Source organism: Amblyomma maculatum, chromosome 7 (genome assembly GCF_055883805.1).
Source record: "Amblyomma maculatum isolate TAMU_Amacu chromosome 7, ASM5588380v1, whole genome shotgun sequence".
Lineage (NCBI taxonomy): Eukaryota > Metazoa > Arthropoda > Arachnida > Ixodida > Ixodidae > Amblyomma > Amblyomma maculatum.
This window is the reverse complement of record NC_139350.1, coordinates 116,935,343-116,954,981: the sequence shown is the minus strand read 5'-3', so window position 1 is coordinate 116,954,981 and position 19,639 is coordinate 116,935,343. Positions and strand designations below refer to the sequence as shown.

Genomic DNA, 19,639 nt, shown 5'->3' with positions numbered 1-19,639 from the left:
CATAACTGAATATTCAGATTGAATGCAAGGTTTAGGCAACTCTAAATTTACAGATTCAAAGATGGAGTCACAACTTTGATATGCTCATGAATCGCCACTAGTCTTGAGCTCACATCAATGAGCAGCACATTTCTGCTCTTTATGTTGTGCATATTCTTTTTGATCTTACGCCTCTGTTGCCAACTGTCTCAGCACTGGTCAGTAGTGGCTTCAACCAGGTCAGGAGACACTGAAGGGAAGCCTGTTCCTGCTTCAGGTTCTTGACTTCACTGCCTTCTGTGAGTGGTGCCTCGTGTTTTGTTTGAGCGACGCTGGAGTTTCCTTTGTTTTAATAGACTGGCAATAGGCCTTGAATGGCTTTCTAATACTCTTAAGAACATTTCTAGTGATTGGCACCTTCATGGCATCACCTCTATAATGCTTCAAGTATGCATTTACCTTACATGTGCCTGACACACTTGTTAATAAAAAAAAGAGGGTCAGTGATGAAGTGCAGTACTTTGTAGCCAGGCAAGGTTCTTAACAGCTCATTGTAGTTTGCATTCTCCACTTCCCTCGCTGCTCTCACTTCTCTCAACACTAGCAATTCAAAAGGGTACAAAAGGCGCTATGCCAATTGGACAGATCATTTTTTCGTAATCAATTCCCTCCATCTGCTGGTAGATCTTAAATTTACTTGCAAACAAACATTATGCTCCATTCTTTTCTAGCATACAAAATGTTGAATTGTATCAGGCACAGTGCAAGAAGAGTTATACCTCTGCCAGTGTGCTACCATTCTTTTGAGTATGGCGGCTCTTATAGCAAGCACACACAACTCGTGACATGCAACAGCATTACTGTACTGCTCAAAGTTGCATAAAGGAATTATATAAGATTGCATTTTTGTAGGCAATACAATTCCTCATTGTGCTGCAAAAACATTTGTTTGGCCGAATTTGGTGTCAATACATTTAGGCAGCTGGTTTGAAGCAGTTTTGGAGCAATTTTGTGCTTTGCAGCAGGATGGAGCAGGAAAGCAGTTTGGAAAAGAATAGAGCAGAGCTGCTGTAGTAAAAAAAGATAAAAAAAAGAACTAGAAAAATGCCATATATAAGTGCTCAATAAACTATACAGTTTCATGCTCTGTCTTCTGCCCACTTCACACAGTGTAATGATCTATTTGAACATATTATCTCATATCTTGAAAGCTATTTAATTGTGTTCACATAACAAGTATTTGGGCATACCGAGCATGCTCACGTCTTAGGGGCACTTTTCTTTCTGGTCTTTTCAAAGGTTCTCACAAAGAAGCCCAATCGAAATGTTCAAAATTAGAATTATAATAATCATTTCAAGCAAATGATGTTTTTGAAACTTTGGCTTCACAGGCACACACCTACTTTGGATTGGCACTATAGTGTGTGTGCAACCAATGTCCTCGCTATCCTGGCTCCAACAAATACGTTGGGTCACCCAATTTGCAATGATCAGTCTAGCAAATTGACACTTCATATAACAACGAAGCTTTATTACTCGCTTTTCTTTCATGTAGTGGCCTTGGGTGTTGGTAAAATACTTTTTTTTTTAAATGCTCAATATTTTTTTTTATAAGCAGCTTCAGAGCTACTTGCATTGGCCCAATTCACATTCCGAAGAAACATATCTTTGTGCCCAGAACCTTTTGGTCTTGATTGCTCGTGATTCAAATTCACATTTATAGAAGGAGTGTCTTGTACGTACAGTAGAGATTTGCTAGTCAGGTCATTGCCCCTAAGTAGACACAGCATCTGAAGAGGAGAATTGCACAAAATAAAGGCCATCTGGGCTTTTTCCTCTGTGGTCTCCACATAAAGGCAACTATTAACGGTGCTGTGCATTGTTATAAACTGTGGCAGCATGCAATTACGAAGCGAAAGGGGTGGAATATGGCCCCCCCCAAAAAAATGGGGCATCACAATAGTGAATCCACTCGAGAAATGGCAGAAAGCACAATTTTTGTACCCCGTGGCTTGGCTTGTGCTTCACCATAAAACTCTACTTGGTTACAGGAAAAAACACTTTCCCAAGATTCTCAGGCGTGCCCCATCAATTTCTATATGCGCCAAATGCAAAAAGCTAAAACACCACACATACCATATCGCACCAAGGATTTGCAAAAAGACAAAAGAACTAAATTTACAAACTCTAGGGGTGTGTGAATTTTTCAAATAAAAATTAGATATCAATGCCATCGCATAAGGATTCATATACCAGTTTCTTTGCACAGAAGGATTTTCATTAAATCATGTGGAGCTGGCATATCGCCACTGAATACAGTACACTCATTAACTTTTTACAGCCCACGCAGACGGTTATGGCAGTGAAGCGAGCAGTGCAGGGAAAATTAGTGCATGGGAGAATTTTCGGGGTATTCGATGATCGAATATCAGTTTTTTCGAATATGAATACAAATCAAATAACAAAGATATTCTATTTGTATTCAAAATTTCAAATATTCATATACCCCTCACAAAAAGCAAACACCTGCTGACATTGCGGAACACTGAAGCACAGGTAGCATTGTAAAAGCCAGATCCACAGCTCTAGCCAACTAGATAGCCAAATACAGTCACCTGAGCTGCAGCTGAGAGAGCTTGGAGACTGAGCTGGAAGGGGTACGTAATGGCCCTCCACGCTTCCACGATGCTGGAATGTCACTCCAGCACACTGTGGACAAGGGATTGGTCGAACACAGAGATCAGACACAATTGGTTGAACATAGAGCCATGCTGAATCCTACTCATCCACAGTTCCGTGAGCAGTGTTTGACCCATGCACCTACAAATGAAATAAACTTGGGAGCTCAGGGAGTAGTAATGCCATTTTGGAGCAGCTTTGGAGAAATAAAACAAGTTTGGAAGCCCTCAAGTTATGTTATGAAGCAAGTTTCTAAGGTCGAAACGCTTCGATTATTTGCAATAATTTTATGTTCCTGACATACAAAAGACAAACAATTAGATTCCTTTTTATTAAAGTTCAATCCTTTGATGACTGTGCACGCATCTCCGAGAGTACACATCGCCAAAGCATGTGTAAACTTCTACAGCTCACTGTGCAATGGTTTCGGACAGACTAGTAGGAAATGCAATGCTTGCTTCTCCACTTCATAACTGAACACAAATTTCAAAAAGTTTGATTTTTGCTCACTTGCATTGACAGTGAAATGTAGAGGCAGCAACTTTGATTTGCTCAAGCACTGTCACTGGTCTTAAATCCACATCAATGAGCAGCACGTTCCGGCTCTCTATCTCATTCACATGCTTCCAATCCCACGCCCAATCTGATAAAAACTCTTGGACACTGGTCAGCAGTGTCCCCAAGGAGGATAGATAGCACTCAAGGGTAGTCTTTTCCCACTTCAGCCAGTGGCTTCTATGGTTTTCTTTTCTTGAAAGGACACTGGCACTTCCTAAATTTCAGAATGTTGGTGATAAGCCCTGTATGGCTTTCCAACCTCTTTGATACGGTCTCTAGAGATTGGCACCTTCAGTGCATCTCCCTCAAAGCGATTAAAGTATGATTTTAATGTAGGGTTTGCCAATTGTTATTGATAAACAGACTCAATGGTGGAGCAACTTTCTGCTTTCATGGCAGATGCACTAGAACTCAGTTTCATGCAGCTGGACAAGATTCCTAATGGCTCAAGGTAATATGCTGAAACTGAATCTCTTCTCTCTATACAAGCAATTGAAAAGGCTGGGAGGAGATGATATGTCACATGTACAGCATTTTTGCCTAATTTTTTTGCTCCAATTACTTGAGCCTCATTTTAAATTTACTTGCAAACAAATATTTATTGCTACAAAGATGCTTCTCTAGATTATATATTATTGTCAACAAAGCCTACTAAAGCATTTGTAATAAAAATGCCTGTCTGTTGTCAGCGCACCTACCGCCCGCCATCGTCGTCGTGCCTGATCACAGGCTGGGGTCGGCGGTTTGGACAACCATCCACCAATAAGCGGCGAAAGAGTAACATTCCGGTCAACTCCGTCCATTAGAGCACCGTGTCTGTACTAGCACAATTAATACTACAAAAAGGTCAGATAACCCTACCATTCCTGCAAAACAGAACAATCAATATTTTTCGAGCATTGAATACAAAGCGGCAGTATAGGTGGTTTGCAGCTAGGCTCGTCCAATACCGATCAGTCATGAATTATTTCAATGTTGAATTCGCCCTAGATAAGCCTGGTCATGATAATACCCGAATGGCAGTGCTGGGGCTATTTAAGACCAGTTTCCGCCAACTCACCGCAACGACATCTGCTTTCTTTTCACAGCCGCTTTGATAGGTCTCTTGGAGGGGACAATGGAAATGCAGGTCTGTTCTTCAATAACAGAGTACACTGGAATGTAAGATAAGATGTGGTGTAATGCAAGATAAGAAGAGAAGTAATGCCACGAAATGTCGTGCGGGCAATGTGCAGACAGCCAAAGAAACAACTCCGGGAGAGCTCTGTCGACAATAAGTAAAAGCATAAGTATAAGCCACAGTTAGTCTCGCTGTGGTCGTGCAGTGAATAAGATGCCCACTATTGGGCCGCAGTTCCTGGATTCAACTTTGGAGCAGCTTTAGAGCAAGAAAAAGAAGTTCAGGAGCATTCCAATGATGTTTTGAGCATATTTTCAAGCTCAAATGCTTACAATAATTACGATTTTTTCGTCCTGATATACAAAAATTTATTTCCCAATTATTACAACATTAATTGACTGATGACTATGCACACATCTCAGACAAGCAAAGCATGCAAAATATGTACACAGGCTGGGAAACAATTTTGAACAGACTAGCAATAAACAGAATGTTTGCTACTGCACTTCATAACTGAATATTCAGATTGAATGCAAGGTTTAGGCAACTCTAAATTTACAGATTCAAAGATGGAGTCACAACTTTGATATGCTCATGAATCGCCACTAGTCTTGAGCTCACATCAATGAGCAGCACATTTCTGCTCTTTATGTTGTGCATATTCTTTTTGATCTTACGCCTCTGTTGCCAACTGTCTCAGCACTGGTCAGTAGTGGCTTCAACCAGGTCAGGAGACACTGAAGGGAAGCCTGTTCCTGCTTCAGGTTCTTGACTTCACTGCCTTCTGTGAGTGGTGCCTCGTGTTTTGTTTGAGCGACGCTGGAGTTTCCTTTGTTTTAATAGACTGGCAATAGGCCTTGAATGGCTTTCTAATACTCTTAAGAACATTTCTAGTGATTGGCACCTTCATGGCATCACCTCTATAATGCTTCAAGTATGCATTTACCTTACATGTGCCTGACACACTTGTTAATAAAAAAAAGAGGGTCAGTGATGAAGTGCAGTACTTTGTAGCCATGCAAGGTTCTTAACAGCTCATTGTAGTTTGCATTCTCCACTTCCCTCGCTGCTCTCACTTCTCTCAACACTAGCAATTCAAAAGGGTACAAAAGGCGCTATGCCAATTGGACAGATCATTTTTTCGTAATCAATTCCCTCCATCTGCTGGTAGATCTTAAATTTACTTGCAAACAAACATTATGCTCCATTCTTTTCTAGCATACAAAATGTTGAATTGTATCAGGCACAGTGCAAGAAGAGTTATACCTCTGCCAGTGTGCTACCATTCTTTTGAGTATGGCGGCTCTTATAGCAAGCACACACAACTCGTGACATGCAACAGCATTACTGTACTGCTCAAAGTTGCATAAAGGAATTATATAAGATTGCATTTTTGTAGGCAATACAATTCCTCATTGTGCTGCAAAAACATTTGTTTGGCCGAATTTGGTGTCAATACATTTAGGCAGCTGGTTTGAAGCAGTTTTGGAGCAATTTTGTGCTTTGCAGCAGGATGGAGCAGGAAAGCAGTTTGGAAAAGAATAGAGCAGAGCTGCTGTAGTAAAAAAAGATAAAAAAAAGAACTAGAAAAATGCCATATATAAGTGCTCAATAAACTATACAGTTTCATGCTCTGTCTTCTGCCCACTTCACACAGTGTAATGATCTATTTGAACATATTATCTCATATCTTGAAAGCTATTTAATTGTGTTCACATAACAAGTATTTGGGCATACCGAGCATGCTCACGTCTTAGGGGCACTTTTCTTTCTGGTCTCTTCAAAGGTTCTCTCAAAGGAAGCCCAATCGATATGTTCAAAATTGATTCCAATTCCAATTCTCCAATTCCAATTATAATAATCATTTCAAGCAAATGATGGTTTTGAAACTTTGGCTTCACAGGCACACACCTCCTTTGAATTGGCACTATAATGTGTGTGCAACCAATGTCCTCGCTATCCTGGCTCCAACAAATATGTTGGCTCACCCAATTTGAAATGATCAGTCTAGCAAATAGACACTTCATATAACAATGAAGTTTCATTACTCTCTTTTCTTTCATGTAATGGCCTTGAGTGTTGGTAAAATACGTTTTTTTAAATGTTCATTTTTTTTTGTATAAGCAGCATTGGAGCTACTTGCATCGGCCAATTCACATTCCTGAAGCAACATATCTTTGTGCCCAGAACTTTTTTTTTGGTCATGATTTCTCGCGATTGAATTCACATTTATAGAAGGAGTGTCTTGTATGTACAGTAGAGATATGGTGTAGTCAGGTCCTTGCCCCTAAGAAGACACAGCATCTGAAGAGGACAATTGCACCAAAATAAAGGCCATCTGGGCTTCTTCCTCTAGGGTCCCCACACAAAGGCAACAATTAACGGTGCTGTGCATTGTTATAACCTGTGCAGCATGCAATTGCGAAGCGAAAAGGGGTGAAATATGGCCCCAAGGAAAAAAGAGGGCATCACAATTGTGAATCCATTCGAGAAATGGCAGAAGGCACAATTTTTGTACTCCGTGGCTTGGCTTGTGCTTCACCATAAAACTGTACTCAATTACAGGAAAAAAACACTTTCCCAAAATTGTCAGGAGTGCTCCATCAATTTCTATATGTGCCAAATGCCAAGAGCTAAAACACCACACATACCATATCGTGACAAACCAACTAAATTTACAAACTCTAGGGGCGTGTGAATATCCGAGTTTTTCAAATAAAAATTAGATATCAATGCCATCACATAAGGATTCCATATACCAGTTTCTTTGCACAGGAAGGATCTTCATAAAATCCTGTGGAGCTGGCATATCGCCACTGAATACAGTACACTCATTAACTTTTTACAACCCACGCGGACGGGTATGGCAGTGAAGCGAGCAGTGCAGGAAAAATTAGTGCATGGGAGAATTTTCGGGGTATTCGATGATCGAATATCAGTTTTTCAAATAAGAATACAAATCAAATAACAAAGATATTTTATTCCTATTTAAAATTTCAAATATTCATATACCCCTCACAAAAAACAAACACCTGCTGACATTGCGGAACACTGGAGCACAGGTAGCATTGTAAAAGCCAGATCCGCAGCTCTAGCCAACTAGATAAGCCAAATACAGTCACCTGAGATGCAGCCTTCGTAGAGCAGGGACGAAAGTTTTTGGTGGTGGCTGCGGCCCGCATTGGTGTGCTGCTATGCGGTTGTGACATTTGTGTTGGTCATCGATGGAGTCTGCGTGGTTTCACATGCATAGAGATGAGAGAGTTTGGAGACAGAGCTGGAAGGGGTTCGTAATGGGCTGCCAAGCTTCATGACGCTGCGATGTCTCTCCTGCACACAGTGGACAAGGGATTGGTCGAACACAGAGATCAGACACAATTGGTTGAACATAGAGCCATGCTGAGTCCTAACTCATCCACAGTTCCGTGAGCGGTGTTTGACCCACGCACCCACAAATGAAATAAAATTGGGAGCTAAGGGAGCAGTAATGCCATTTTGGAGCAGCTTTGGAGAAATAAAACAAGTTTTGGAGCCCTCAAGTTATGTTATGAAGCAAGTTTCTAAGGTCGAAACGCTTCGATTATTTGCAAATAATTTTATGTTCCTGACATACAAAAGACAAACAATTAGATTCCTTTTTATTCAAAGTTCAATCCTTTGATGACTGTGCACGCATCTCCGAGAGTACACATCGCCAAAGCATGTGTAAACTTCTACAGCTCACCTGAGCAATGGTTTCGGACAGACTAGTCGGAAATGCAATGCTTGCTTCTCCACTTCATAACTGAACACAAATTTCAAAAAGTTTGATTTTTGCTCACTTGGGTTGACAGAGAAATGTAGCGTCAGCAACTTTGATTTGCTCAAGCACTGTCATTGGTTTTAAATCCACATCAAAGAACAGCACGTTCCGGCTCTCTATCTCATTCACATCGCTTCCAATCCCACGCCCGATCTGATAAAAACTCTTGGACACTGGTCAGCAGTGTCCCCAAGGAGGATAGATAGCACTCAAGTGTAGTCTTTTCCCCCTTCAGCCAGTGGCTTCCATGTTTTCTTTTCTTGAAAGACACTGGCACTTCCTAAATTTCAGAATGTTGGTGATAAGCCCTGTATGGCTTTCCAACCTCTTTGATACGGTCCTTAGAGATTGGCACCTTCGGTGCATCTCCCTCAAAGCGATTAAAGTATGATTTTAATGTAGGGTTTGCCAATTGTTATTGATAAACAGACTCAATGGTGGAGCAACTTTCTGCTTTCATGGCAGATGCACTAGAACTCAGTTTCATGCAGCTGGACAAGATTCCTAATGGCTCAAGGTAATATGCTGAAACTGAATCTCTTCTCTCTATACAAGCGATTGAAAAGGCTGGGAGGAGATGATATGTCACATGTACAGCATTTTTGCCTAATTTTTTTGCTCCAATTACTTGAGCCTCATTTTAAATTTACTTGCAAACAAATATTTATTGCTACAAAGATGCTTCTCTAGATTATATATTATTGTCAACAAAGCCTACTAAAGCATTTGTAATAAAAATGCCTGTCTGTTGTCAGCGCACCTACCGCCCGCCATCGTCGTCGTGCCTGATCACAGGCTGGGGTCGGCGGTTTGGACAACCATCCACCAATAAGCGGCGAAAGAGTAACATTCCGGTCAACTCCGTCCATTAGAGCACCGTGTCTGTACTAGCACAATTAATACTACAAAAAGGTCAGATAACCCTACCATTCCTGCAAAACAGAACAATCAATATTTTTCGAGCATTGAATACAAAGCGGCAGTATAGGTGGTTTGCAGCTAGGCTCGTCCAATACCGATCAGTCATGAATTATTTCAATGTTGAATTCGCCCTAGATAAGCCTGGTCATGATAATACCCGAATGGCAGTGCTGGGGCTATTTAAGACCAGTTTCCGCCAACTCACCGCAACGACATCTGCTTTCTTTTCACAGCCGCTTTGATAGGTCTCTTGGAGGGGACAATGGAAATGCAGGTCTGTTCTTCAATAACAGAGTACACTGGAATGTAAGATAAGATGTGGTGTAATGCAAGATAAGAAGAGAAGTAATGCCACGAAATGTCGTGCGGGCAATGTGCAGACAGCCAAAGAAACAACTCCGGGAGAGCTCTGTCGACAATAAGTAAAAGCATAAGTATAAGCCACAGTTAGTCTCGCTGTGGTCGTGCAGTGAATAAGATGCCCACTATTGGGCCGCAGTTCCTGGATTCAACTTTGGAGCAGCTTTAGAGCAAGAAAAAGAAGTTCAGGAGCATTCCAATGATGTTTTGAGCATATTTTCAAGCTCAAATGCTTACAATAATTACGATTTTTTCGTCCTGATATACAAAAATTTATTTCCCAATTATTACAACATTAATTGACTGATGACTATGCACACATCTCAGACAAGCAAAGCATGCAAAATATGTACACAGGCTGGGAAACAATTTTGAACAGACTAGCAATAAACAGAATGTTTGCTACTGCACTTCATAACTGAATATTCAGATTGAATGCAAGGTTTAGGCAACTCTAAATTTACAGATTCAAAGATGGAGTCACAACTTTGATATGCTCATGAATCGCCACTAGTCTTGAGCTCACATCAATGAGCAGCACATTTCTGCTCTTTATGTTGTGCATATTCTTTTTGATCTTACGCCTCTGTTGCCAACTGTCTCAGCACTGGTCAGTAGTGGCTTCAACCAGGTCAGGAGACACTGAAGGGAAGCCTGTTCCTGCTTCAGGTTCTTGACTTCACTGCCTTCTGTGAGTGGTGCCTCGTGTTTTGTTTGAGCGACGCTGGAGTTTCCTTTGTTTTAATAGACTGGCAATAGGCCTTGAATGGCTTTCTAATACTCTTAAGAACATTTCTAGTGATTGGCACCTTCATGGCATCACCTCTATAATGCTTCAAGTATGCATTTACCTTACATGTGCCTGACACACTTGTTAATAAAAAAAAGAGGGTCAGTGATGAAGTGCAGTACTTTGTAGCCATGCAAGGTTCTTAACAGCTCATTGTAGTTTGCATTCTCCACTTCCCTCGCTGCTCTCACTTCTCTCAACACTAGCAATTCAAAAGGGTACAAAAGGCGCTATGCCAATTGGACAGATCATTTTTTCGTAATCAATTCCCTCCATCTGCTGGTAGATCTTAAATTTACTTGCAAACAAACATTATGCTCCATTCTTTTCTAGCATACAAAATGTTGAATTGTATCAGGCACAGTGCAAGAAGAGTTATACCTCTGCCAGTGTGCTACCATTCTTTTGAGTATGGCGGCTCTTATAGCAAGCACACACAACTCGTGACATGCAACAGCATTACTGTACTGCTCAAAGTTGCATAAAGGAATTATATAAGATTGCATTTTTGTAGGCAATACAATTCCTCATTGTGCTGCAAAAACATTTGTTTGGCCGAATTTGGTGTCAATACATTTAGGCAGCTGGTTTGAAGCAGTTTTGGAGCAATTTTGTGCTTTGCAGCAGGATGGAGCAGGAAAGCAGTTTGGAAAAGAATAGAGCAGAGCTGCTGTAGTAAAAAAAGATAAAAAAAAGAACTAGAAAAATGCCATATATAAGTGCTCAATAAACTATACAGTTTCATGCTCTGTCTTCTGCCCACTTCACACAGTGTAATGATCTATTTGAACATATTATCTCATATCTTGAAAGCTATTTAATTGTGTTCACATAACAAGTATTTGGGCATACCGAGCATGCTCACGTCTTAGGGGCACTTTTCTTTCTGGTCTCTTCAAAGGTTCTCTCAAAGGAAGCCCAATCGATATGTTCAAAATTGATTCCAATTCCAATTCTCCAATTCCAATTATAATAATCATTTCAAGCAAATGATGGTTTTGAAACTTTGGCTTCACAGGCACACACCTCCTTTGAATTGGCACTATAATGTGTGTGCAACCAATGTCCTCGCTATCCTGGCTCCAACAAATATGTTGGCTCACCCAATTTGAAATGATCAGTCTAGCAAATAGACACTTCATATAACAATGAAGTTTCATTACTCTCTTTTCTTTCATGTAATGGCCTTGAGTGTTGGTAAAATACGTTTTTTTAAATGTTCATTTTTTTTTGTATAAGCAGCATTGGAGCTACTTGCATCGGCCAATTCACATTCCTGAAGCAACATATCTTTGTGCCCAGAACTTTTTTTTTGGTCATGATTTCTCGCGATTGAATTCACATTTATAGAAGGAGTGTCTTGTATGTACAGTAGAGATATGGTGTAGTCAGGTCCTTGCCCCTAAGAAGACACAGCATCTGAAGAGGACAATTGCACCAAAATAAAGGCCATCTGGGCTTCTTCCTCTAGGGTCCCCACACAAAGGCAACAATTAACGGTGCTGTGCATTGTTATAACCTGTGCAGCATGCAATTGCGAAGCGAAAAGGGGTGAAATATGGCCCCAAGGAAAAAAGAGGGCATCACAATTGTGAATCCATTCGAGAAATGGCAGAAGGCACAATTTTTGTACTCCGTGGCTTGGCTTGTGCTTCACCATAAAACTGTACTCAATTACAGGAAAAAAACACTTTCCCAAAATTGTCAGGAGTGCTCCATCAATTTCTATATGTGCCAAATGCCAAGAGCTAAAACACCACACATACCATATCGTGACAAACCAACTAAATTTACAAACTCTAGGGGCGTGTGAATATCCGAGTTTTTCAAATAAAAATTAGATATCAATGCCATCACATAAGGATTCCATATACCAGTTTCTTTGCACAGGAAGGATCTTCATAAAATCCTGTGGAGCTGGCATATCGCCACTGAATACAGTACACTCATTAACTTTTTACAACCCACGCGGACGGGTATGGCAGTGAAGCGAGCAGTGCAGGAAAAATTAGTGCATGGGAGAATTTTCGGGGTATTCGATGATCGAATATCAGTTTTTCAAATAAGAATACAAATCAAATAACAAAGATATTTTATTCCTATTTAAAATTTCAAATATTCATATACCCCTCACAAAAAACAAACACCTGCTGACATTGCGGAACACTGGAGCACAGGTAGCATTGTAAAAGCCAGATCCGCAGCTCTAGCCAACTAGATAAGCCAAATACAGTCACCTGAGATGCAGCCTTCGTAGAGCAGGGACGAAAGTTTTTGGTGGTGGCTGCGGCCCGCATTGGTGTGCTGCTATGCGGTTGTGACATTTGTGTTGGTCATCGATGGAGTCTGCGTGGTTTCACATGCATAGAGATGAGAGAGTTTGGAGACAGAGCTGGAAGGGGTTCGTAATGGGCTGCCAAGCTTCATGACGCTGCGATGTCTCTCCTGCACACAGTGGACAAGGGATTGGTCGAACACAGAGATCAGACACAATTGGTTGAACATAGAGCCATGCTGAGTCCTAACTCATCCACAGTTCCGTGAGCGGTGTTTGACCCACGCACCCACAAATGAAATAAAATTGGGAGCTAAGGGAGCAGTAATGCCATTTTGGAGCAGCTTTGGAGAAATAAAACAAGTTTTGGAGCCCTCAAGTTATGTTATGAAGCAAGTTTCTAAGGTCGAAACGCTTCGATTATTTGCAAATAATTTTATGTTCCTGACATACAAAAGACAAACAATTAGATTCCTTTTTATTCAAAGTTCAATCCTTTGATGACTGTGCACGCATCTCCGAGAGTACACATCGCCAAAGCATGTGTAAACTTCTACAGCTCACCTGAGCAATGGTTTCGGACAGACTAGTCGGAAATGCAATGCTTGCTTCTCCACTTCATAACTGAACACAAATTTCAAAAAGTTTGATTTTTGCTCACTTGGGTTGACAGAGAAATGTAGCGTCAGCAACTTTGATTTGCTCAAGCACTGTCATTGGTTTTAAATCCACATCAAAGAACAGCACGTTCCGGCTCTCTATCTCATTCACATCGCTTCCAATCCCACGCCCGATCTGATAAAAACTCTTGGACACTGGTCAGCAGTGTCCCCAAGGAGGATAGATAGCACTCAAGTGTAGTCTTTTCCCCCTTCAGCCAGTGGCTTCCATGTTTTCTTTTCTTGAAAGACACTGGCACTTCCTAAATTTCAGAATGTTGGTGATAAGCCCTGTATGGCTTTCCAACCTCTTTGATACGGTCCTTAGAGATTGGCACCTTCGGTGCATCTCCCTCAAAGCGATTAAAGTATGATTTTAATGTAGGGTTTGCCAATTGTTATTGATAAACAGGCTCAATGGTGGAGCAACTTTCTGCTTTCACGGCAGATGCACTAGAACTCAGTTTTATGCAGCTGGACAAGTTTCCTAATGGCTCAAGGTAATATGCGGAAACTGAATCTCTTCTCTCTATACAAGCGATTGAAAAGGCTGGGAGGAGACGATATGTCACATGAACTGCATTTTTGCCCAATTTTTTTGCTCCAATTACTTGAGCCTCATTTTAAATTTACTTGCAAACAAATATTTATTGCTACAAAGACGCTTCCCTAGATTATATATTATTGTCAACAAAGCCTACTAAAGCATTCGTAATAAAAATGCCTGTCTGTTGTCAGCGCACCTACCGCCCCCGCCATCGTCGTCGTGCCTGATCACAGGCTGGGGTCGGCGGTTTGGACAACCATCCACCAATAAGCGGCGAAAGTGTAACATTCCGGTCAACTCCGTCCGTTAGAGCACCGTATCTGTACTGGCACCATTATTACTACAAGAAGGTCAGATAACCTGACCATTCTTGCAAAACGGAACAATCAATATTTTTGGAGCATTGAATACAAAGCGGCAGTATAGGTGGTTTGCTGCTAGGCTCGTCCAATACCGATCAGTCATGAATTATTTCAATGTTTGAATTCGTCCTAAATAAGCCTGGTCATGACAATACCCGAATGGCAGTGCTGGGGCTATTTAAGACCAGTTTCCGCCAACTCACCGCAAAGACACCTGCTTTCTTTCCACTGCCGCTTTGATAGGTCTCTTGGAGGGGACAATGGAAATGCAGGTCTGTTCTTCAATAACAGAGTACACTGGAATGTAAGATAAGATGTGGTGTAATGCAAGATAAGAAGAGAAGTAATGCCACGAAATGTCGTGCGGGCAATGTGCAGGCAGCCAAAGAAACAACTCCGGGAGAGCTCTGTCGACAATAAGTAAAAGCATAAGTATAAGCCACAGTTAGTCTCGCTGTGGTCGTGCAGTGAATAAGATGCCCACTATTGGGCCGCAGTTCCCGGATTCAACTTTGGAGCAGCTTTAGAGCAAGAAAAAGAAGTTCAGGAGCATTCCATTGATGTTTTGAGCATATTTTCAAGCTCAAATGCTTACAATAATTCCGACTTTTTCTTCCTAACATAAAAAATTTAATTCCCGTTTATTACAACATTCATTGATTTGATGATTATGCACACATCTCTGATAAGCAAAACATGCAAAATATGTACACAGGCTGGAAACAATTTTGAACAAACTAACAATAAACAGAATGCTTGCTACTGCACGTCATAACTGAATATTCAGATTGAATGCAAGGTTTACGCAACTCTAAATTTATAGATTCAAAGATGGAGTCACAACTTTGATATGCTCATGAATCGCCACTAGTCTTGAGCTCACATCAATGAGCAGCACATTTCTGCTCTTTATGTTGTGCATATTCTTTTTGATCTTACGCCTCTGTTGCCAAATGTCTGAGCACTGGTCAGTAGTGGCTTCAATCAGGTCAGGAGACACTGAAGGGAAGCCTGTTCCTGCTTCAGGTTCTTGACTTCACTGCCTTCTGTGAGTGGTGCCTCGTGTTTTGTTTGAGCGACGCTGGAGTTTCCTTTGTTTTAATACACTGGCAATAGGTCTTGAATGGCTTTCTAATACTCTTAAGAACATTTCTAGTGATTGGCACCTTCATGGCATCACCTCTATAATGCTTCAAGTATGCATTTACCTTACATGTGCCTGACACACTTAATAAAAAAAAGAGGGTCAGTGATGAAGTGCAGTACTTTGTAGCCATGCAAGGTTCTTAACAGCTCATAGTAGTTTGCATTCTCCACTTCCCTCGCTGCTCTCACTTCTCTCAACACTAGCAATTCAAAAGGGTACAAAAGGCGCTATGCCAAGTGGACAGATCATTTTTCCGTAATCAATTCCCTCCATCTGCTGGTAGATCTTAAATTTACTTGCAAACAAACATTATGCTCCATTCTTATCTAGCATACAAAATGCTGAATTGTATCAGGCACAGTGCAAGAAGTGTTATACCTCTGCCAGTGTACTACCATTGTTCCGAGTATGGCGGCTTTTGTAGCAAGTACACACAACTCGTGACATGCAACAGCATTACTGTACTGCTCAAAGTTGCATAAAGGAATTATATAAGATTGCATTTCTGTAGGCAATACAATTCCTCATTGTGCTGCAAAAGCATTTGTTTGGCCGAATTTGGTATCAACACATTTAGGCAGCTGATTTGGAGCAGTTTTGGCGCAATTTTGTGCTTTGCAGCAGGATGGAGCAGGAAAGCAGTTTGGATAAGAATAGAGCAGTGCTCCCAATCCTACTGTAGTAAAAAATTTTAATTTAAAGAAAAACTAGAACAATGCCATATTTAAGTGCTCGCTAAAGTATAAGGTTTCATGCTCTGTCTTCCGCCCACTTCACACAGTGTAATAAATGATCTATTTGCACATATTATATCAGGAAAGCTATTTAATTGTGTTCACTTAACAAGTATTTGGGCATACCTAGCATGCTCACGCCTTCTAAGGGGCACTTCTCTTTCTGGTCTTTTCAAAGGTTCTCACAAAGAAGCCCAATCGAAATGTTCAAAATTAGAATTACAATAATCATTTCAAGCAAATGACGTTTTTGAAACTTTGGCTTCACAGGCACACACCTACTTTGGATTGGCACTATAGTGTGTGTGCAACCAATGTCCTCGCTATCCTGGCTCCAACAAATACGTTGGCTCACCCAATTTGCAATGATCAGTCTAGCAAATCGACACTTCATATAAAAGCCTCATTACTCGCTTTTCTTTCATGTAATGGCCTTGGGTGTTGGTAAAATACGTTTTTTTTTTTTAATGTTCAATATTTTTTTGTATAAGCAGCTTCAGAGCTACTTGCATCGGCCCAATTCACATTCCGAAGAAACATATCTTTGTGCCCAGAACCTTTTGGTCTTGATTGCTCATGATTGAATTCACATTTATAGAAGGAGTGTCTTGCACGTACAGTAGAGATTTGATAGTCAGGTCATTGCCCCTAAGTAGACAAAGCATCTGAAGAGGAGAATTGCACCAAAATAAAGGCCATCTGGGCTTTTTCCTCTGTGGTCTCCACATAAAGGCAACTATTAACGGTGCTGTGCATTGTTATAAACTGTGCAGCATGCAATTACGAAGCGAAAGGGGTGGAATATGGCCCCCCCCAAAAAAATGGGGCATCACAATAGTGAATCCACTCGAGAAATGGCAGAAAGCACAATTTTTGTACCCCGTGGCTTGGCTTGTGCTTCACCATAAAACTCTACTTGGTTACAGGAAAAAACACTTTCCCAAGATTCTCAGGCGTGCCCCATCAATTTCTATATGCGCCAAATGCAAAAAGCTAAAACACCACACATACCATATCGCACCAAGGATTTGCAAAAAGACAAAAGAACTAAATTTACAAACTCTAGGGGTGTGTGAATTTTTCAAATAAAAATTAAATATCAATGCCATCGCATAAGGATTCCATATACCAGTTTCTTTGCACAGGAAGGATTTTCATAAAATCATGTGGAGCTGGCATATCGCCACTGAATACAGTACACTCATTAACTTTTTACAGCCCACGCAGACGGTTATGGCAGTGAAGCGAGCAGTGCAGGGAAAATTAGTGCATGGGAGAATTTTCGGGGTATTCGATGATCGAATATCAGTTTTTCGAATATGAATACAAATCAAATAACAAAGATATTCTATTCGTATTCAAAATTTCAAATATTCATATACCCCTCACAAAAAGCAAACACCTGCTGACATTGCGGAACACTGAAGCACAGGTAGCATTGTAAAAGCCAGATCCACAGCTCTAGCCAACTAGATAAGCCAAATACAGTCACCTGAGCTGCAGCTGAGAGAGCTTGGAGACTGAGCTGGAAGGAGTACGTAATGGGCCTCCACGCTTCCACGATGCTGGAATGTCACTCCAGCACACTGTGGACAAGGGATTGGTCGAACACAGAGATCAGACACAATTGGTTGAACATAGAGCCATGCTGAATCCTAACTCATCCACAGTTCCGTGAGCAGTGTTTGACCCATGCACCTACAAATGAAATAAACTTGGGAGCTCAGGGAGTAGTAATGCCATTTTGGAGCAGCTTTGGAGAAATAAAACAAGTTTTGGAGCCCTCAAGTTATGTTATGAAGCAAGTTTCTAAGGTCGAAACGCTTCGATTATTTGCAAATAATTTTATGTTCCTGACATACAAAAGACAAACAATTAGATTCCTTTTTATTAAAAGTTCAATCCTTTGATGACTGTGCACGCATCTCCGAGAGTACACATCGCCAAAGCATGTGTAAACTTCTACAGCTCACCTGAGCAATGGTTTCGGACAGACTAGTAGGAAATGCAATGCTTGCTTCTCCACTTCATAACTGAACACAAATTTCAAAAAGTTTGATTTTTGCTCACTTGCATTGACAGTGAAATGTAGAGGCAGCAACTTTGATTTGCTCAAGCACTGTCACTGGTCTTAAATCCACATCAATGAGCAGCACGTTCCGGCTCTCTATCTCATTCACATCGCTTCCAATCCCACGCCCAATCTGATAAAAACTCTTGGACACTGGTCAGCAGTGTCCCCAAGGAGGATAGATAGCACTCAAGGGTAGTCTTTTCCCACTTCAGCCAGTGGCTTCTATGTTTTCTTTTCTTGAAAGACACTGGCACTTCCTAAATTTCAGAATGTTGGTGATAAGCCCTGTATGGCTTTCCAACCTCTTTGATACGGTCTCTAGAGATTGGCACCTTCAGTGCATCTCCCTCAAAGCGATTAAAGTATGATTTTAATGTAGGGTTTGCCAATTGTTATTGATAAACAGACTCAATGGTGGAGCAACTTTCTGCTTTCATGGCAGATGCACTAGAACTCAGTTTCATGCAGCTGGACAAGATTCCTAATGGCTCAAGGTAATATGCTGAAACTGAATCTCTTCTCTCTATACAAGCGATTGAAAAGGCTGGGAGGAGATGATATGTCACATGTACAGCATTTTTGCCTAGTTTTTTTGCTCCAATTACTTGAGCCTCATTTTAAATTTACTTGCAAACAAATATTTATTGCTACAAAGATGCTTCTCTAGATTATATATTATTGTCAACAAAGCCTACTAAAGCATTTGTAATAAAAATGCCTGTCTGTTGTCAGCGCACCTACCGCCCGCCATCGTCGTCGTGCCTGATCACAGGCTGGGGTCGGCGGTTTGGACAACCATCCACCAATAAGCGGCGAAAGAGTAACATTCCGGTCAACACCGTCCATTAGAGCACCGTGTCTGTACTAGCACAATTAATACTACAAAAAGGTCAGATAACCCTACCATTCCTGCAAAACAGAACAATCAATATTTTTCGAGCATTGAATACAAAGCGGCAGTATAGGTGGTTTGCAGCTAGGCTCGTCCAATACCGATCAGTCATGAATAATTTCAATGTTGAATTCGCCCTAGATAAACCTGGTCATGATAATACCCGAATGGCAGTGCTGGGGCTATTTAAGACCAGTTTCCGCCAACTCACCGCAACGACATCTGCTTTCTTTTCACAGCCGCTTTGATAGGTCTCTTGGAGGGGACAATGGAAATGCAGGTCTGTTCTTCAATAACCGAGTACACTGGAATGTAAGATAAGATGTGGTGTAATGCAAGATAAGAAGAGAAGTAATGCCACGAAATGTCGTGCGGGCAATGTGCAGACAGCCAAAGAAACAACTCCGGGAGAGCTCTGTCGACAATAAGTAAAAGCATAAGTATAAGCCACAGTTAGTCTCGCTGTGGTCGTGCAGTGAAAAAGATGCCCTCTATTGGGCCGCAGTTCCTGGATTCAACTTTGGAGCAGCTTTAGAGCAAGAAAAAGAAGTTCAGGAGCATTCCAATGATGTTTTGAGCATATTTTCAAGCTCAAATGCTTACAATAATTACGATTTTTTCGTCCTGATATACAAAAATTTATTTCCCAATTATTACAACATTAATTGACAGATGACTATGCACACATCTCAGATAAGCAAAGCATGCAAAATATGTACACAGGCTGGGAAACAATTTTG

The 19,639-nt window shown here is 41.0% G+C and overlaps 1 protein-coding gene across 12 annotated transcripts in view; it reads right to left on the bottom strand.

Moving 5' to 3' along the window:
- LOC146184524 (uncharacterized) overlaps positions 1-19,639 on the bottom strand; it is a 546,446-nt gene that overhangs the window by 440,892 nt on the left and 85,915 nt on the right. For 6 of the 12 annotated variants that reach the window (XR_014708879.1, XM_084609402.1, XM_084609404.1 and 3 more), the window contains 8 exons: positions 19,111-19,204; positions 17,426-17,519; positions 14,256-14,349; positions 12,447-12,654; positions 9,265-9,358; positions 7,459-7,666; positions 4,277-4,370; positions 2,595-2,688 (listed from right to left, as the gene is read on the bottom strand). The exons of 1 other annotated variant lie outside the window; for it this stretch is intronic. The gene's annotated coding sequence lies outside the window, so the exon portion shown is untranslated. The remainder of the gene's footprint in view (positions 1-2,594; positions 2,689-4,276; positions 4,371-7,458; positions 7,667-9,264; positions 9,359-12,446; positions 12,655-14,255; positions 14,350-17,425; positions 17,520-19,110; positions 19,205-19,639) is intronic. 5 more of the 12 variants (XM_084609406.1, XM_084609408.1, XM_084609405.1 and 2 more) reach the window with 3 other exon arrangements.